General features: G+C 44.0%; 1 protein-coding gene across 18 annotated transcripts in view; it reads right to left on the bottom strand.

The window, feature by feature from the left end:
- ptprsa (protein tyrosine phosphatase receptor type Sa) overlaps nt 1–17,500 on the bottom strand; it is a 470,296-nt gene that overhangs the window by 335,499 nt on the left and 117,297 nt on the right. Inside the window, exon 1 of one of the 18 annotated variants that reach the window (XM_055940832.1) lies at nt 16,836–17,370. The exons of 16 other annotated variants lie outside the window; for them this stretch is intronic. The gene's annotated coding sequence lies outside the window, so the exon portion shown is untranslated. Of the gene's footprint in view, nt 1–16,835; nt 17,371–17,500 lie in introns of those variants that run through there. One more of the 18 variants, XM_055940831.1, reaches the window with a different exon arrangement.

Genomic DNA, 17,500 nt, shown 5'->3' with positions numbered 1-17,500 from the left:
GGCTGGCAACGTGGGGTCCGTCCTTTGTTCTCTTCGCCATGACGCAAAAAGGACCTCTGGATGTCGTTCTAGAAAGCTCCCGTTATAGCCCTTAGATATATCCGGCTCTGTTTTTATTCGATATAGGTGTTAAAGACATCATAATGTTGTTATTTTAAACCGAGTTATATCAGTTTATATCAGTATATTGCGATTTTCGGATATTTATTAATGCTGCGTTTTAGTGAGTTGGACACGTCTTTGCCACATGGCTAATGTTTACTGCTAATTCCAACGTTGAAGACGACAATCTACAACCGAGCAACGATTCTTTTGGAAAAAGGACAACTTGCCCAAGATTCTGATGGGAGTTCATCAAAAAGTAAGAACTATTTATGATGTTAATTCGTTGTTCTGTTGAAAAATGTTAAACTCATATTCCGCCATTAATCTCGGTGCGGTCTCGCTTTAACGCACGCTGTATGTCGTAGTAACGTTAATTTTAAAAATCTAACACAGCGATTGCATTAAGAACTAATGTATCTTTCATTTGCTGTCCTACCTGTATTTTTTAGTCAAGTTTAGGATTAGTTACTGATTAGATTAGGTGCCTCTCCCAAGATTTCTCCCGACATTGTTGGCAGCTTGGCTACTTTTCTCATTGTATAACCACGATTTGTGCCGCTAAATATGCACATTTTCGAACAAACTCTATATGTATTGTGTAATATGATGTTATAGGACTGTCATCTGAAGAGGTTTGAGAAGGTTAGTGAAAAAATGTATATATTTTGCTCGTTTATTCGTTATCGCTATTGTTGGCCTGAATCAATGCTGTTGTGTGGTTGGCTATTGTAGTAAGCTAATATAATGCTATATTGTGTTTTCGCTGTAAAACACTTAAAAAATCTGAAATATTGGCTGGATTCACAAGATCGTTGTCTTTAATTTGCTGTACGCTGTGTATTTTTCAGAAATGTTTTAAGATGAGTATTTAGGGAATACACGATGGTCTCTGTAGTTATTCTAGTTGCTTTGGTGAGAGTTGTGATGGTGGCTGCAATGGTAAACTATGATTTGTACCTGAAATATGCACATTTTTCTAACAAAACATATGCTATACAATAAATATGTTATCAGACTGTCATCTGATTAAGTTGTTTCTTGGTTAGTGGCTATTTATATCTTTATTTGGTCGAAATTGTGATAGCTACCTATGCAGGAAAAAAATGGTGGAGAAAAAAAAGTTGTCTTTTGCTATCGTGGTTAGCTAATAGATTTACATATTGTGTCTTCCCTGTAAAACATTTTAAAAATGAGAAATGATGGCTGGATTCACAAGATGTGTATCTTTCATCTGGTGTCTTGGACTTGTGATTTAATGATATTTAGATGCTAGTATTTACTTGTGACGCTATGCTAGGCTATGCTAGTCAGCTTTTTTACTGATGGGGGTGCTCCCGGATCCGAGATTGTGATGAAGTAGAAGTGAGTCTGTCTTTATAGAGCAACTGCTTTTAACCTTTTACTGCAGTGGGCTAAATCAGGGTCACACAGAGTGTTTCTTGGTAGTCTTAAACAAATCTACTATGAAACAAAAGTATACACCTCACACACATGGTTATGGGCTTAAATAAATAAGACATCTGTATCATGTCAGATATTGAGTTGAAATGCATTACATTTTGAGTTTGCATCCCAATATTCTACTTTATATACATCACAGAAGAGTGAAATATAACAAAACAGTTTAACATAAAAACACCGTATTTGCTTGCAGTTTTCTTTTATAATGGGGTACAAAAATGCAATTTCAGAATGTGAAAGGGATATGAGCCAGAAACAGTTATTCTAGTTGATTACAAACAAACCTAGGGGGACAAATCATGGGGGGAGCAAACATGGGGGGAGCATGCGGTGATTGCTCTCTATTCAATAGCATAGACAGTGAGAAAGACCTGACCAGCAGCCATTGTTTACACAAGACAACTCGTCTCACATTTTTTTACTTGAGAAATACTGCACCAAAAATTGCACAACTAAAACATGCTTGGCAAAAACGGCAACATTTTTCGCAGATTTTTTTTGTTATCTTAGATTCATTCTGGGGATTTTGAGGTGTGCAATAGGCTTCCTACAGTGTCTCATGAGAGACAAACATCATTAACCAAACACGGAATCAGTCAGGAAACACACCTCCAAGACTGAAATCTCTTTTTTTTTCTCTAATGAGCAACAGAAAAACACATGCCAATCGGAATGTTCAGTGGCTCTTTAAGATTCAGATAGCATTAGTGATGAGCAAAGGTAAAGGCCAACGATCGATCACTTTTATAGTTGTCTTCTCTCTTCGCCTACACAATACCAGGCTCTCCTCTGCGGCAAACGTGTTTCCATGCCATTCTCTTTAGGGTGCAGGCTCAACAAAACCCTACTGTGATTTACAATGGGGCCCACATCCACTTTTAGTTGCCGGGTAGAAGTGCCTGAGGACTGATTATACCCAGCACACAGCTAGGGCTGGTTCTGTGTGTGTATGCTAGCTAACAACATGCTAACATGACAGATATGGTTGTGCAGTTTAAGTGTAGCTAGCCAAAACATAACTACAGGCAACTGTAGAGTTACATTATTGGGCAGCCAAGGAAAATACTTATAGAGGTTGGCAGTGGTGGGGAAACAAACACAAACAATGAGTCTATCACTTAGATGTACACCCTCTCTACTTTACAAACTATACCCTGTAGCATGCTAGCTACAACCCACTGCACAGACAGAGATACAGAGAGATTAATCATCTGTTTGGCACAGGGTCATTTGTATTCAGCCACTCCTCCTCTGGCATTGACACTCTAATATGGCCCTGGCAGGGTCTTTGCCACAGCAGTTGGCAAGTGAAGCGGCGTGCAGCCATCTTGGGTAGAATGGGGTTAAGAGCACCCTGACGTGTGGAGAGTTTGGCTTTGGTTGGTGGAGCTGAAGTCAGCCTGTTGTCTATTTCTCTCTCTTTGCTTTTATGGAACCTATATCTCAAATTCATTAGCCCACATTTATCTCAAATTCATTAGCCCACATTTATCACAAATTCATTAGCCCACCTTTATCACAAATTCATTAGCCCACAGTTATCTCAAATTCATTAGCCCACATTTATCACAAATTCATTAGCCCACCTTTAACACAAATTCATTAGCCCACATTTATCTCAAATTCATTAGCCCACATTTATCTCAAATTCATTAGCCCACCTTTCTCACAAATTCATTAGCCCACCTTTATCACAAATTCATTAGCTCACCTTTATCTCAAATTCATTAGCTCACCTTTATCTCAAATTCATTAGCTCACCTTTATCTCAAATTCATTAGCCCACCTTTATCACAAATTCATTAGTCCACCTTTATCTCAATGCTAATGACAGCTAGCTCAATGCTAATGACTCTCCATCTCTCTTCTGCTTCTCCTCCAGGCTCTCTGTCTGTCATGCCACTCTCTAGCTCTCTTTCTCCATCTTTGCCCCCCTCTCCATCCCTCTCTTCAACCCAGGGCAGCTCCCATCCTCCGCCTGTTGCTCCCCTCAGACCTGCTTTTGTTCCCCTCCTGTTCCCTCTCTTCTTCTCCACCTCCACCCCGTCGCGACTAGAGATTGGAGGCTGCACGACAACACGTCATGGGGGGATACTTTTCCCCCCATACCCCACCACCGATGGAAGAGGGAGCGCCAATCCATGTGCTCAGTCAAATAGGGTTCGGTAACAACGGCTGTCCCGCCGAGATGTCCCGTCGCTTTCTCTGATGGGGTTGTGCGTGTGTGTGTGTGTGTGTGTGTGTGTGTGTGTGTGTGTGTGTGTGTGTGTGTGTGTGTGTGTGTGTGTGTGTGTGTGTGTGTGTGTGTGTGTGTGTGTGCGCATGTAACAGTACTTCCATAACTCCTTCTTCATGCCTCAAACACCAACTCCTCATATCAATACTCCATATTTCTTCGTAGCGTATATGACAGAGCCTCTATATCTCCCCATGCAACGCTCGGTGTGAGAGCTCCCTGCCTCACCAACGTCCACCGCAGGCCCTAATCCACCAATGCCTGCTCCACACTCCCTTTATTTCCTGACGCTATCGCCTCGCATCAATCGGCAAATAGACAGTGCCAGATAACAGCGCCATTTATTTCCTTGTAAACAAACCATTCTTGTTCTCGCTTCCCTGTTCCATTCCTATCAGATAAACCAACAGTTATTTTTCAGCACACGGCTGCTGAATGAAAAACGGCAAGGTCAGCGTGGAACGCCGTGACAACGCTCAGGTAACGCTTCAGCAACGTCGGAAGCCTAAAGATTACAAGGATACGGCGAAGTATCATCAGTGATTTTCTCTAATCTTGACACTGGAAAAGAGAGGGAAAGTGACGGAAGCCAATCAGCTACTCTAGCTGCCACAAAACCTTTCGGAACAAAATACGTGTAAAGGTTTAATGTTGGAGACAATCTCCGCTATTACAAAAAATATTTCCTGCCCACAAAAATAATTTAAAAAATAATAAACTCCCAAAATGTATTTTAGCATGCATATAATAAATAAATAAATAAGAAGACTATATAGCTACCCCTCCCTCTAGTCAAAGCACTGTATCTCTCTGATTGGTTGTCGTTCTCTAAAGGCTCTATTTGTTTCTAATCAGTGACACACAAGAGTTCATTTATTTATTTTCTTCCCTTCCCAATTACGTTGAGCTACCACTGCAGATATTTGCTAGTGTTAAAACGTCAGGAGGAAAGAATGGAAGAAGAGACAAAAGAGACTAACGTTTGGCGTGTGTGAAGGGCTTTGGTGCATCAGGGGGACATGTTCCTCTCTCTGTCTGTCTGTCTGTCTGTCTGTCTGTCTGTCTGTCTGTCTGTCTGTCTGTCTGTCTGTCTGTCTGTCTGTCTGTCTGTCTGTCTGTCTGTCAGTCAGTCAGTCAGTCAGTCAGTCAGTCAGTCAGTCAGTCAGTCAGTCAGTCAGTCAGTTAGCGTGTGTGACAGTACTATAAAAGAGATCTTCACCTTTGTCGTCATCCCACCTGCCATGGTAAAAGTTGCGTCCAAACAGCCAAGAATTGGGAAAAACAAAAGATTATCTTCAAAAAAAAAAAAAGAATTGGTGGTTCATCCTCACAGTCTCTTACTTGTCTACTGGAATACAGCGTGGGTGCGGGGTGTTTACATAGAAATGTCTTCTTCGCCTCCGAAAGGTGTACTTGCTTCCAAGAGATAAGCTCGTGATTCACGGCAAAGGCGAGGGGAAAGAAAATGCATCTCATCTCGCTCCCTCTCTCTCTTTTATATACACCATGGTGCAGAGTCATTTTTGTATCCAGACTGGAGTATATGCCCTTTTTGAAATCCAGGCACACAAAAAACTGCATCTGCATACAAATGGAATGAAGCTTGATATGATAGCAGAAGTCTGCATGCCTTTCTCCCATTTAGACTTGTTACCACATAGGGGGCTCCCAGACCGCTATGCTATTCGTCATAACCAGGACGAATAGCCCCCTTATCCCCAATGCACAGAGATGAACAAACTTGACAGAAAGGTACTTACTCCTGTTTAACCCTAGCCAGACTTGAGTGATGGATGTAGCAGCCAGGTCGGTTGTCCTCCCCCCTCTCTCTTTCTCTCCCTCTCTCCCCAGCCTCCCAGAGGCCCATGTTTTCATGCTTGAACTACAAACAATTACTGACATCCATCAATTATCTGCCAACTCCCATTGGTCGTTCCACTCTTTTCTCTAGGACAACACCCCCTTCACCTCCCCCCTCCCCACTTTCTCACTCAATCCCCAACCAGCTGATAGTCCCCCTCATTTCTATCCCCGTTCCCTGCTTTCCCTACCAGATGTCTGTCGGTTTGGGTGAGACTGACAACAAAAGAAGGGCTTCTGAATGCTCCCAGGCCTAGCCATGGCCAAGCCAGCTTTCTGTTCAGACACAAAAGCCAGAGGATTAACAGATTTTAGCACATGAAAACCACTATCTCCCTCTTTCTCTGTATTTCTCTCCCCTACCACTTCTGCCCTCCAGGTCTTTTCAGCTCCTATAGACTCAACGCTCAAACGTCCCCCCTGAAAACACATCCTATAGACTCAACGCTCAAACGTCCCCCCTGAACACACATCCTATAGACTCAACGTTCAAACGCCCCCCCCCCCAACGCTCAAACGTCCCCCTTGAACACACATCCTATAGACTCAACGCTCAAACGCCCCCCCCCAACACTCAAACGTCCCCCCTGAACACACATCCTATAGACTAAACGCTCAAACGTCCCCCCCCCCCCCCCCCAACGCTCAAACGTCCCCCCTGAACACGCATCCTATAGACTCAACGCTCAAACGCCCCCCCTGAACACACATCCTATAGACTCAACGCTCAAACGCCCCCCCCCCCCAACACTCAAACGTCCCCCCTGAACACGCATCCTGTAGACTCAACGCTCAAACGCCCCCCCCCAACACTCAAAAGTCCCCCCTGAACACGCATCCTATAGACTCAACGCTCAAACGCCCCCCCCCCTCCCCAACACTCAAAAGTCCCCCCTGAACACACATCTTATAGACTCAATGCTCAAACGCTCCCTCCCCCCCCCCCCCAACACTCAAACGTCCCCCCTGAACACGCATCCTGTAGACTCAACGCTCAAACGCCCCCCCCAACACTCAAAAGTCCCCCCTGAACACGCACCCTCGAGACTCAACGCTCAAACCCCCCCCCCCCCCCGAACACTCAAAAGTCCCCCCTGAACACGCATCCTATAGACTCAACGCTCAAACGTCCCCCCCCCCCCCAACACTCAAACGTCCCCCCTGAACACGCATCCTATAGACTCAACGCTCAAACGCCCCCCCTGAACACACATCCTATAGACTCAACGCTCAAACGCCCCCCCCCCCCCAACACTCAAACGTCCCCCCTGAACACGCATCCTACAGACTCAACGCTCAAACGCCACCCCCCCCAACACTAAAAAGTCCCCCCTGAACACGCACCCTATAGACTCAACGCTCAAACGTCCCCCCTGAACACGCATCCTATAGACTCAACGCTCAAACGCCGCCCCCACCCCCCCAACACTCAAAAGTCCCCCCTGAACACACACCCTATAGTCTCAGCGCTCAAACGCCGCCCCCCCCCCCCCACCCCCCCAACACTCAAAAGTCCCCCCTGAACACACACCCTATAGACTCAGCGCTCAAACGCCGCCCACCCCCCCCCCCACCCCCCCAACACTCAAAAGTCCCCCCTGAACACACACCCTATAGACTCAACGCTCAAACGCCGCCCCCCCCCCCCCACCCCCCCAACACTCAAAAGTCCCCCCTGAACACACATCCTATAGACTCAGCGCTCAAACGCCGCCTCCCCCCCAACACTCAAAAGTCCCCCCTGAACACGCATCCGATAGACTCAACGCTCAAACGCCCCCCCCCCCCCCCCCCAACACTCAAAAGTCCCCCCCAAACGCTCAAAAGTCCCCCCTGAACACGCATCCTATAGACTCAACGTTCAAACGTCCCCCCCCCCCACGCTCAAAAGTCCCCCCACCCGGGAATGAGCAGGCGTTCTTACTACCTAACCATCTACTACAGTTATCATCTTGTGTGTATGTATGGCAGTGGCCCCACTCCCATGCCTGAAGTCCTATTGGCATCACTCTCTTCGGGAGAATGACGCAGAATGGGGCTCCCCAGGGCATAAACACATCAACATTAAAAATCCTTATTTATAATGTCACATCTTGGCCTTCTAGTGAACCTCATACATTGCTAATGGAAATGTTAAACAAAAGGTCTAATTCATGTGAGACATTGTGCCGTAGCCCTTTTCTGCAGTGAAATTAACTAGTGGCCTTCATGTGTGGAATGTTATTCATACATAAATTCATACATCAATTCATTAACATTGTGTTTCTTTGTCAAACAGTTTTGTTATATTTCAGTCTTCTGTGATGTATATAAAATGTAATATTGGGATGCAAAGTCAAAAAGATATCTGACATGGTACAGGTGTCTCACCATGTGTGTGAGGTGTATACTTCTGTGAGCTCCATGTTCAGTTTCTGTAGAGATAAACCAGATCAAGCACGAACTATGCAATGTAGTAGGGAGTTGTAGTTTCCAACAGGACAATATTCTATATAGTTTAGCGCATAAAACGTGGGAATTAACTACAATGATCTTAATCCATTGCTTGCCCGCTTAAACTTGTCCGGTCTGTGCGGCATAAGACATGAAGACAAGAGAGAACCCGATCACAGGGATAGAAAGCAGTTTCTTCGGGAGACTGAAAATACATGATCTAAGTGATTGATAGTTGGTATTCAGCAGTCATAAAAGTATGCCTTATTTACTTAGAAGAACTACTAAAATAGTGATTTTGTCAGACAGCATAGGCAGTAGCTCTATAGAGATGAGTTGATGACTTGGAATGAAATAATAAAGTCATCAAATAAAACAAATATAATATACACAACAACTGAAATATTTAATTAAAGTAAAGTAATGTGAAAAAATGATGGTTAATAAGTGATAATGGGCAGTCACTAGTCATGGGACTTTTATTGTTTATTTTGTGTTGTTATAGCATTCAACCCACATAATGCATAGTGCATTTAATGTTTGTTTTTTATAATTGTAACCGAAAACCGTGATTATTTGTTTTATAATCAAACTGAAACCGAAGTGACATCAAAAAACGCTAATCGTGGGGGCCTCCCGGGTGGCGCAGTGGTCTCTGGGTTCGCGCCCAGGCTCTGTCGCAGCCGGCCGCGACCGGGAGGTCCGTGGGGCGACGCACAATCGTCCGGGTTAGGGCGTCGTCCGGGTTTGGCCGGTAGGGATATCCTTGTCTCAGCCCGTATGGGAGTTGTAGCGATGAGACAAGATAGTAATTACTAGCAAGAAAAGGGGATAAAAAAAAAAATTAAATTAAAAAACGCTAATCGTTCAGCACTACTAACAGTATATGTATGTTTCCTGTTAGTGACTGAGGAGAAAGAACTGTCTTCTCATAATTGATTTTGAAAACCAGAAAACGAAGGTGTACCTATGAATACATTGTACATCTTCTCTTGTTCTTATACGTGTCCTTTGCTGTTTCAGAAAACCATCTCCATTTTCCTAAAATTCCTTTACGTCAACATGTTGGGGCGATCAACAGCATTGATTGAGAATGAACTGTAAGACCTCCTCCACTACAGCACTCCAGCAGGACACAACTCAAACTGACTTCACAAATCCCCCTCTGCCAAAGGCTCAATGTGACACATCAGTCATCCGGTTTGGACCCTAACTGGAGAATAAATGGGCCAATCCCAACCTGCCATCATGACCCATTGGGGTGTATGAATAGGGTGTTAGCGGCTCTCCACAACCTAGGGGTCATAACTCTGGTTGGAGTTCCTGAGAGAACCTGGTTTGTGAGGATGCCCCAAGGGGGAGGCACCATCAATCTGGGGACGCCAGCTGGTAATCACACTGAACAAGCTAGAGAGCAGTCCAGTGGTGGAATCAGAGGGGACATGAGAGAGAGAAAAAGCCAAACTGCCTGGTTTATTCCAGACAGGGTGTTAATTACAACCTCTCCATGAAACACCAGTTCACATTAACTTCATAGGAGGATTGAGACGGGGGGGAAGACCCGGAATAGGCGTCAAACCAAAAAGGTTTATTCAAAGAGTTCTCCTATCGGGACAGCCGAAGAACCGTTTTAGGTTCTAGATAGCACATTTGTTTCTAAGTGTATCAACACATCATCATCAAAAGAACAGGAGCAAATCATTGGTGAAAACCCCGGTATCTGGGGACAAGAGATGCCAAGGCCCGGGGAGTGTGTCCACAAAGTCCTTTTAGAGCAATCAGATAGACAATCAGGGCCGCAACGTTCACTGGGGACGGGGACCCCACATTCTCAAATTTAATATTTGTCCCCCCCAGTTTTATCATTGGAATTTGATACAAAACCAGGCAACGGTGTGCTTTAGGACCATGCAGACGTCTCCGAGCAGTCAGGTAGGCTGTTTGGAATGTTTCACCGACTGGATAAAAAAAAAATATATATATGTCCCCCCCACTTCTGAAACCAAAGTTGCGCCTATGGTGTAAACCCGGTATCTGGGGCCAAGGGATGCCAAGGCCCTGGTAGTCCACAAAGTCCCTTTAGAGCCATCAGATAGACAAGAGGAAGTTGTGGGTACAAAGCAGGGACAGAGCTTTAGCTTTATCTGTCTGTTGGCGGGTTTAGGAAAAGCCGACAGAGATAGAAAGGAGACTCCCGGCCTAGCTCAGGCGTGCAGCCAACTGTGAGATGGACTTTAACCTTGAGTGAGATGGATCAATCATGTTGAGTTCCATTACTGCGTGTCTTATCTGGTCCCGTGCTCCGACCCCACGGAACCCCTAAATCTGGTCCCGGGCTCCGACCCCACGGCACCCCTAAAGCGAGCGCTGCTTGTTCTGGGCAAACCTTTGTGCTCAGGGGGAACCCATGTGTAAATATAATTTGGGGGAATCTCAGAGGCTGTTTTTCACTTCTAACAGAGGCCTGTTGCCACGGCCAATCTACTGATTCGGACTTGGAGTCAGGGGAACACGTCTGAGCGAATCGGTCAATAATTCCACAGCCCTAATCTCTTATCCCCTGTGGCCACAGCACAGGGAGAGGAAAGGTGGAAAGATATAAGCAGTAAGTAGTGTCCGGAATATTGTCTGTTTTTTCGACCCTCTTTTTGGGCAGTTTGAATAGAGGCTACTGTCTGATCCTGACGATGGGTTGAGTGACAAAGCACTCATACCACTCATCTACAGCAAGTAGATGCAAGTCACGATCAACACTTTCCATTAACCAACCACTTAACCTCTTTGAGCTAGGGGGCACTATTTTTATGTTTGGAAAAATAACGTTCCCAAGGTAAATGAACTATTTCTCAGGCCCAGATGCTAGAATATGCATATAATTGACAGATTAGGATAGAAAACACTCTAAAGTTTCCAAAACTGTCAAAATATTGTCTGTGAGTATAACAGAACTGATTTTCAGGCGAAAACCTGAGGAAATCCAACCCGGAAGTGCCTTTTATTTGGAAAAATCCCTGTTCCATTGCCTGCCCATCCTCCATTTAAAGGGGTATCAACCAGATTCCTTTTCCAATGGCTTCCTCAGGGTGTGACCAGGCTTTAGACATAGTTTCAAGCTTTTAATTTGAAGAATTAGCAAGATTTATCAAAACGCGTCAAGTGTCCATTGATTAGTTCATGCGCACGAGAGTTGTAGCTCAACATTTTCTTTCTCTGTAGTATTGAATAGTTTACCGTCCGGTTGAAATATTATTGATTATGTATGTTAAAAACAACCTGAGGATTGATTATAAAAAACGTTTGACATGTTTCTACCAACATTACGGATACTTTTTGGAATTTTTGTCTGCCCTTCAGGACCGGCACGAGCGTGTGGTTTTCTGAACATAACGTGCAAACCAAATGGAGGTTTTTGGTTATAAAAATAATCTTTCTCGAACAAAAATAACATTTATTGTGTAACTGGGAGTCTCGTGAGTGCAAACATCCGAAGATCATCAAAGGTAAGCGATTCATTTTATTGATTTTCTGACTTTCGTGACCAAGCTAATTTGCGGCTAGATGTTCTTACTGTTTTGTCTAGTGATCGATAAACTCACAAACGCTTGGATTGCTTTCGCTGTAAAGCATATTTTCAAAATCTGACACGATAGGTGGATTAACAACAAGCTAAAATGTGTTTTGGTATATTTCACTTGTGATTTCATGAAAATAAATATTTTTTGTATTTGTTTTTAATTTGGCGCTCTGCAATTCAGCGGTTGTTTACGAAAATGATCCTGTAAAAGGGATCCGTGCGCCAAAAGGTTTTAAAAGGTCTCCTCCCTCAACGCCAATACGAGCCACTGCTGAATCTCGCTATCCATCTCTCTCCTTCTCTCTAATATCACGATGGAGTCCTCTGGTCTCTAATAACACGATGGAGTCCTCTGGTCTCTAATAACATGATGGAGTCCACTGGAGCATCTCCCTTTCCCTCTCTCTCATTCTCCCTAATAACACGATGGAGTCCACTGGAGCATCTCTCCGTCCCTCTCTCTCCTTCTCCCTAATAACACGATGGAGTCCTCTGGTCTCTAATAACACGATGGAGTCCACTGGTTCATCTCTCTATCCCTCTTTCTCCTTCTCCCTAATAACACGATGGAGTCCACTGGAGTATCTCTCTATCCCTCTCTCTCCTTCTCCTTAATAACACGATGGAGTCCACTGGTTCATCTCTCTATCCCTCTCTCTCCTTCTCCCTAATAACACGATGGAGTCCTCTGGTCTCTAATAACACGATGGAGTCCACTGGTTCATCTCTCTATCCCTCTCTCTCCATCTCCCTAATAACACGATGGAGTCCACTGGTTCATCTCTCTATCCCTCTCTCTCCTTCTCCCTAATAACACAATGGAGTCCACTGGAGTATCTCTCTATCCCTCTCTCTCCTTCTCCCTAATAACACGATGGAGTCCACTGGTTCATCTCGCTATCCCTCTCTCTCTTTCTCTCTAATAACACGATGGAGTCCACTGGAGCATCTCTCCATCCCACTCTCTCCTTCTCCCTAATAACACGATGGAGTCCACTGGAGTATCTCTCTATCCCTCTCTCTCCTTCTCCCTAATAACACGATGGAGTCCACTGGAGCATCTCTCCGTCCCACTCTCTCCATCTCCCTAATAACACAATGGAGTCCACTGGTTCATCTCTCTATCCCTCTCTCTCCTTCTCCCTAATAACACGATGGAGTCCACTGGTTCATCTCTCTATCCCTCTCTCTCCTTCTCCTTAATAACACGATGGAGTCCACTGGAGTATCTCTCTATCCCTCTCTCTCCTTCTCCCTAATAACATGATGGAGTCCACTGGTTCATCTCTCTATCCCTCTCTCTCCTTCTCCCTAATAACACGATGGAGTCCACTGAAGTATCTCTCTATCCCTCTCTCTCCTTCTCCCTAATAACACGATGGAGTCCACTGGAGCATCTCTCCATCCCACTCTCTCCTTCTCCCTAATAACACGATGGAGTCCACTGGAGTATCTCTCTATCCCTCTCTCTCCTTCTCCCTAATAACACGATGGAGTCCACTGGAGCATCTCTCCGTCCCACTCTCTCCATCTCCCTAATAACACAATGGAGTCCACTGGTTCATCTCTCTATCCCTCTCTCTCCTTCTCCCTAATAACACGATGGAGTCCACTGGTTCATCTCTCTATCCCTCTCTCTCCTTCTCCTTAATAACACGATGGAGTCCACTGGAGTATCTCTCTACCCCTCTCTCTCCTTCTCCCTAATAACACGATGGAGTCCTCTGGTGCAGCTGCTATTAATGCTCCATGTTACCATGGCGTCTGAAGCCGATGAGCAGCGCGGCAAATTGGAAAACCCTTGATGTTACCTAAATTGATCTAATTTGGTTTCAAATGCAATCAACATGCATACGTAGTAAGAAGCACCCAATATAAAATACTTAGGCCCAGCACTGCATTAAATGGTCTATAAAATGATTTTTTTATTTTATTATTTGACGAAGTGGATCGACATGCATGAAAGTCCTGCAATCTAGGGTAATAAAGACCCATTGCCTCTTGTGAGCCTCTAAAACAGGCCTCAAAGTGAGAGGCAGAAAGTCGAACATCTTCAAAGTTAAATGTTTAGTGAAATGACTATTTACTCTGACAGCGGGCCTGAAGACTAGAGTCTGGAATCACCTCCTTTGATCCTTTGCAAACATTTAGAAAAAGCACCATACGGATAAGTGAGGGGGAAATAGGGAAAAAATATTAGAAAGCCATAATTGCGAGGAAATGAATTTCAAAAACCCTCGGGGGGACACCTACAAAGACATTTGTACAAAAATCATATACGGGGGAATAATCCAATTCACTTTTTCACTTCCAAGCGAGAAAAAAGAAGAAAAAACTCCCCAAGGCTTCGGTGGAATCAAAAGTTTTCAGATTAAATGTTTACATCAATTAGCAAATTCTATTCATTTCAACTCCTTATGGTCTTGTCAGTCAAATGCATTGATTTGTTTATCTGAAGGCAGATACAAAGCCTGTGACATCCTGTGGTCTCAGCTAACTGCCTCAGCCTGCCTGGTAGCGTTCCTCTTCCCTTTGTTTTCCTCTGCATCCTTTTCTAGCATCTGACAGAGATCAGCGGTGATACATTGTTCAATTAAAATGACATTAAGGATGCTGGACACAGTTGATATGTGCCTCTTTACATGTGAGGTCCAATTACTCTGAAGGACGCCACTTTTCTCTTTTCTGACAATCGACATGTGGATCTTATCATTACAAATTAGTTTATTTTATTCTAGCCAACACCAAGATGTAATGTTTAACTACAAGAATGATAGCATAACAAACCTCACAATATAAATTGCCTGGGAGAAAACAATAATGGCCAATTGCATGTTTTTTAGTTGACATAGACATCAATATATGTATTTTGTGAACCCGTTATCGTTGCATTAGAATAGAACAGGGGCGGGCAACTACAGTCCTCCAGGTCCTGATTGGTGTCACACTTGTTCTCCATCCCTAGCAAACACAGCTGATTAATCAAATGTCATTCTAAACTGAAGATCATGATTAGGTGATTATTGGAGTCAGGTGTGTTAGCTGGGGCTGGGGCAAAACTGACACCAATCAGGCCCTCGAGGACTGGAATTGCCCACCCCTGGACTAGAGGATGGTGGTTACATTTAATAGAAGGCTTCTCCACTGTTTTATATAGTCCAAAAGATACAGTATTTCAAAGCAGACCATTGTTCAATATTTATTTATTTTATTTATTTTACCAGGTAAGTTGACTGAGAACACATTCTCATTTGCAGCAACGACCTGGGGAATAGTTACAGGGGAGAGGAGGGGGATGAATGAGCCAATTGTAAACTGGGGATTATTAGGTGACCATGATGGTTTGAGGGCCAGATTGGGAATTTAGCCAGGACACCGGGGTTAACACCCCTACTCTTACGATAAGTGCCATGGGATCTTTAATGACCTCAGAGAGTCAGGACACCCGTTTAACGTCCCATCTGAAAGACGGCACCCTACACAGGGCAGTGTCCCCAATCACTGCCCTGGGGCATTGGGATATTTTTTAGACCAGAGGAAAGAGTGCCTCCTACTGGCCCTCCAACACCACTTCCAGCAGCATCTGGTCTCCCATCCAGGGACTGACCAGGACCAACCCTGCTTAGCTTCAGAAGCAAGCCAGTAGTGGTATGCAGGGTGGTATGGGTGGTAGGGTGGTAATATAGGCTAGGCTATTACTAAATAAAGTTAACCTTTATTTAACTAGGCAAGTCAGTTAAGAACACATTCTTATTTACAGTGACGGCCTACCGGGGAACAGTGGGTTAACTGCCATGTTCAGGGGCAGAATGACAGATTTATATCTTGTCAGCTCAGGGATTCGAACCAGCAAACTTTCGGTTAGTGGCTCACATTCTAACCACTAGGCTACCTACCCCTACCTGCCACCTAGATTCTATGTCATTCTATTTCCATGCATATATCACACTGATTTATATATTTCCTTATTTGTGTTTAAATTAACTCTGAGTTTGTTTATCAGGAAAATAATGTTGGGCTCCCGAGTGGCGCAGCTGTCTACGGCACCACATCTCAGTGCTAGAGGCGTCACTACAGACACTGGTTCGATTCCAGGCTGTATCACAACCGGCCGTGATTGGGAGTCCCATAGGGCGGCGTACAATTGGCCCTGCGTCGTTAGGGTTTGGCCGGGGTAGGCCATCATTGTAAATAAGAATTTGTTCTTAACTGACTTGCCTAGTTAAATAAAGGCGCTTAGATGCAAAAAGCAAGTCCCTTTTGTGATTCAAATTCGATTCATCCTACATAAAACAGGATCATTCAGCACTGCCAGTGGGCACCTTAACCGTGTAACAAATAACCCAGCAAAGTATGCATCAGCAGAAGTTCACTGCCTCTTCACCAGTTTATTGAACTGATGTTATAGAATGATAAAACAGAATACAGCTCAGCGTCAATCTTTTTCTGAGCTATACTCGAATTTGGAACAGGCCTACATACTGTATGCCCAATGACAATCATAACAATCACCCCAAATCAAGCGTTAATAGTAGCTCCTACAATGTAGCTCATCTCAAAAGAAACACATCGTTAACATAATAACAGACATAATAACAGTCTTGCCAGATTGGTCGTCCTGGGAACGAAGTGAAATATGCATATCCCCAGGGCACAAGCCACCAATTGCGCCTCGCCGTATTGAAATGGTTGTTTGTAATACAAACACATAGTAAAAGTGAATGCATTTAACTAGCCTACACAGACAGACTACGTTATAAACCAAAAATAGTCATCATAAAATATTTTATTGTATCAATTATTTCGATACATTTAAAAGTCTTGGCTATATACTGAAACATGTATTTAGCTTTATTTGTATCCAATGTGTTGCTGACTGTGAGAATGAGTAAAAGAAAACACGAATTACTTTTATAATTATGGTTGAAATGTTTTGTTGTAATTGTACAGTTATAGTACAACTTCTCCATTCTGTATGAATTAAGTCTGTTAAATAGTATTCGTTTTGTGAAGTTGAACAAAGCCATCTGCGGGATACAAGTAACATTACGTTGTAGTCTACGTGGGAAAATGTTTACAGCCTATGAATAGTAACTTTGTATCAAACAACTACATGTTCGTTCTTATTTCGGTAAAAACGTTAGAAAGAAAATAGTAAACACTTACTTGAGTGGCGTGAGAAGTTTTTTTTTTTTTTGTTAAACTGCCCCTCCGAATTTCTTTATGGGGGGCATATGAGGGACAATTTAAAATTATATTTCTCCTCCAAAAAGGCTTATTTTGCATCCATGAAATAAAAGCAAACTGAAGAATAATCAAACATGTCAGTTGTGTAAAAAACGTAGTCGCTTTTATACGGGGCAAACCACCGCTACAATCACGCCCTTTGCAAGTCTGTATTTTGTTTTCACATCATTCCCTTTGTTGATCGTCCCAATAGAACTAAAACCCGAGCTGTGAGATAACTTCCAAATGCGTATCTGTTTGTTGCTGTGGTTTATCTCCACGTCGCAGGTATGGAGTCTTTTCTTCCTAAATCCACCTCATTCGACTAGGGGTGGAGAGATGGGTGTCGAGTGCCCCCCTAGTCGAGTTACCCCCTCCAAAAAAAAAACGGTACAGCCTCCTCTCTGCGCTGACGTTACCACTCGCTTGTGAATGACACTACAGAGACGGAACAGATGAGGATTTGGGGTCGAACGTTATTGGAAACCTTCACGGTCGACCCCATGTAGAAACGCTGGGTCAGGAGAGGTGGGGGGGGGGGGGGGGGGGGCCGAAGGGGAGCGGTTGACGCATGTAACGTAGAAATAGTGATCATCAATTAACCA

Source organism: Salvelinus fontinalis, chromosome 12 (assembly GCF_029448725.1).
Source record: "Salvelinus fontinalis isolate EN_2023a chromosome 12, ASM2944872v1, whole genome shotgun sequence".
Taxonomy (NCBI): domain Eukaryota; kingdom Metazoa; phylum Chordata; class Actinopteri; order Salmoniformes; family Salmonidae; genus Salvelinus; species Salvelinus fontinalis.
Note: the sequence above shows the minus strand (reverse complement) of the source record. Positions and strands in the feature narration are given on the sequence as shown.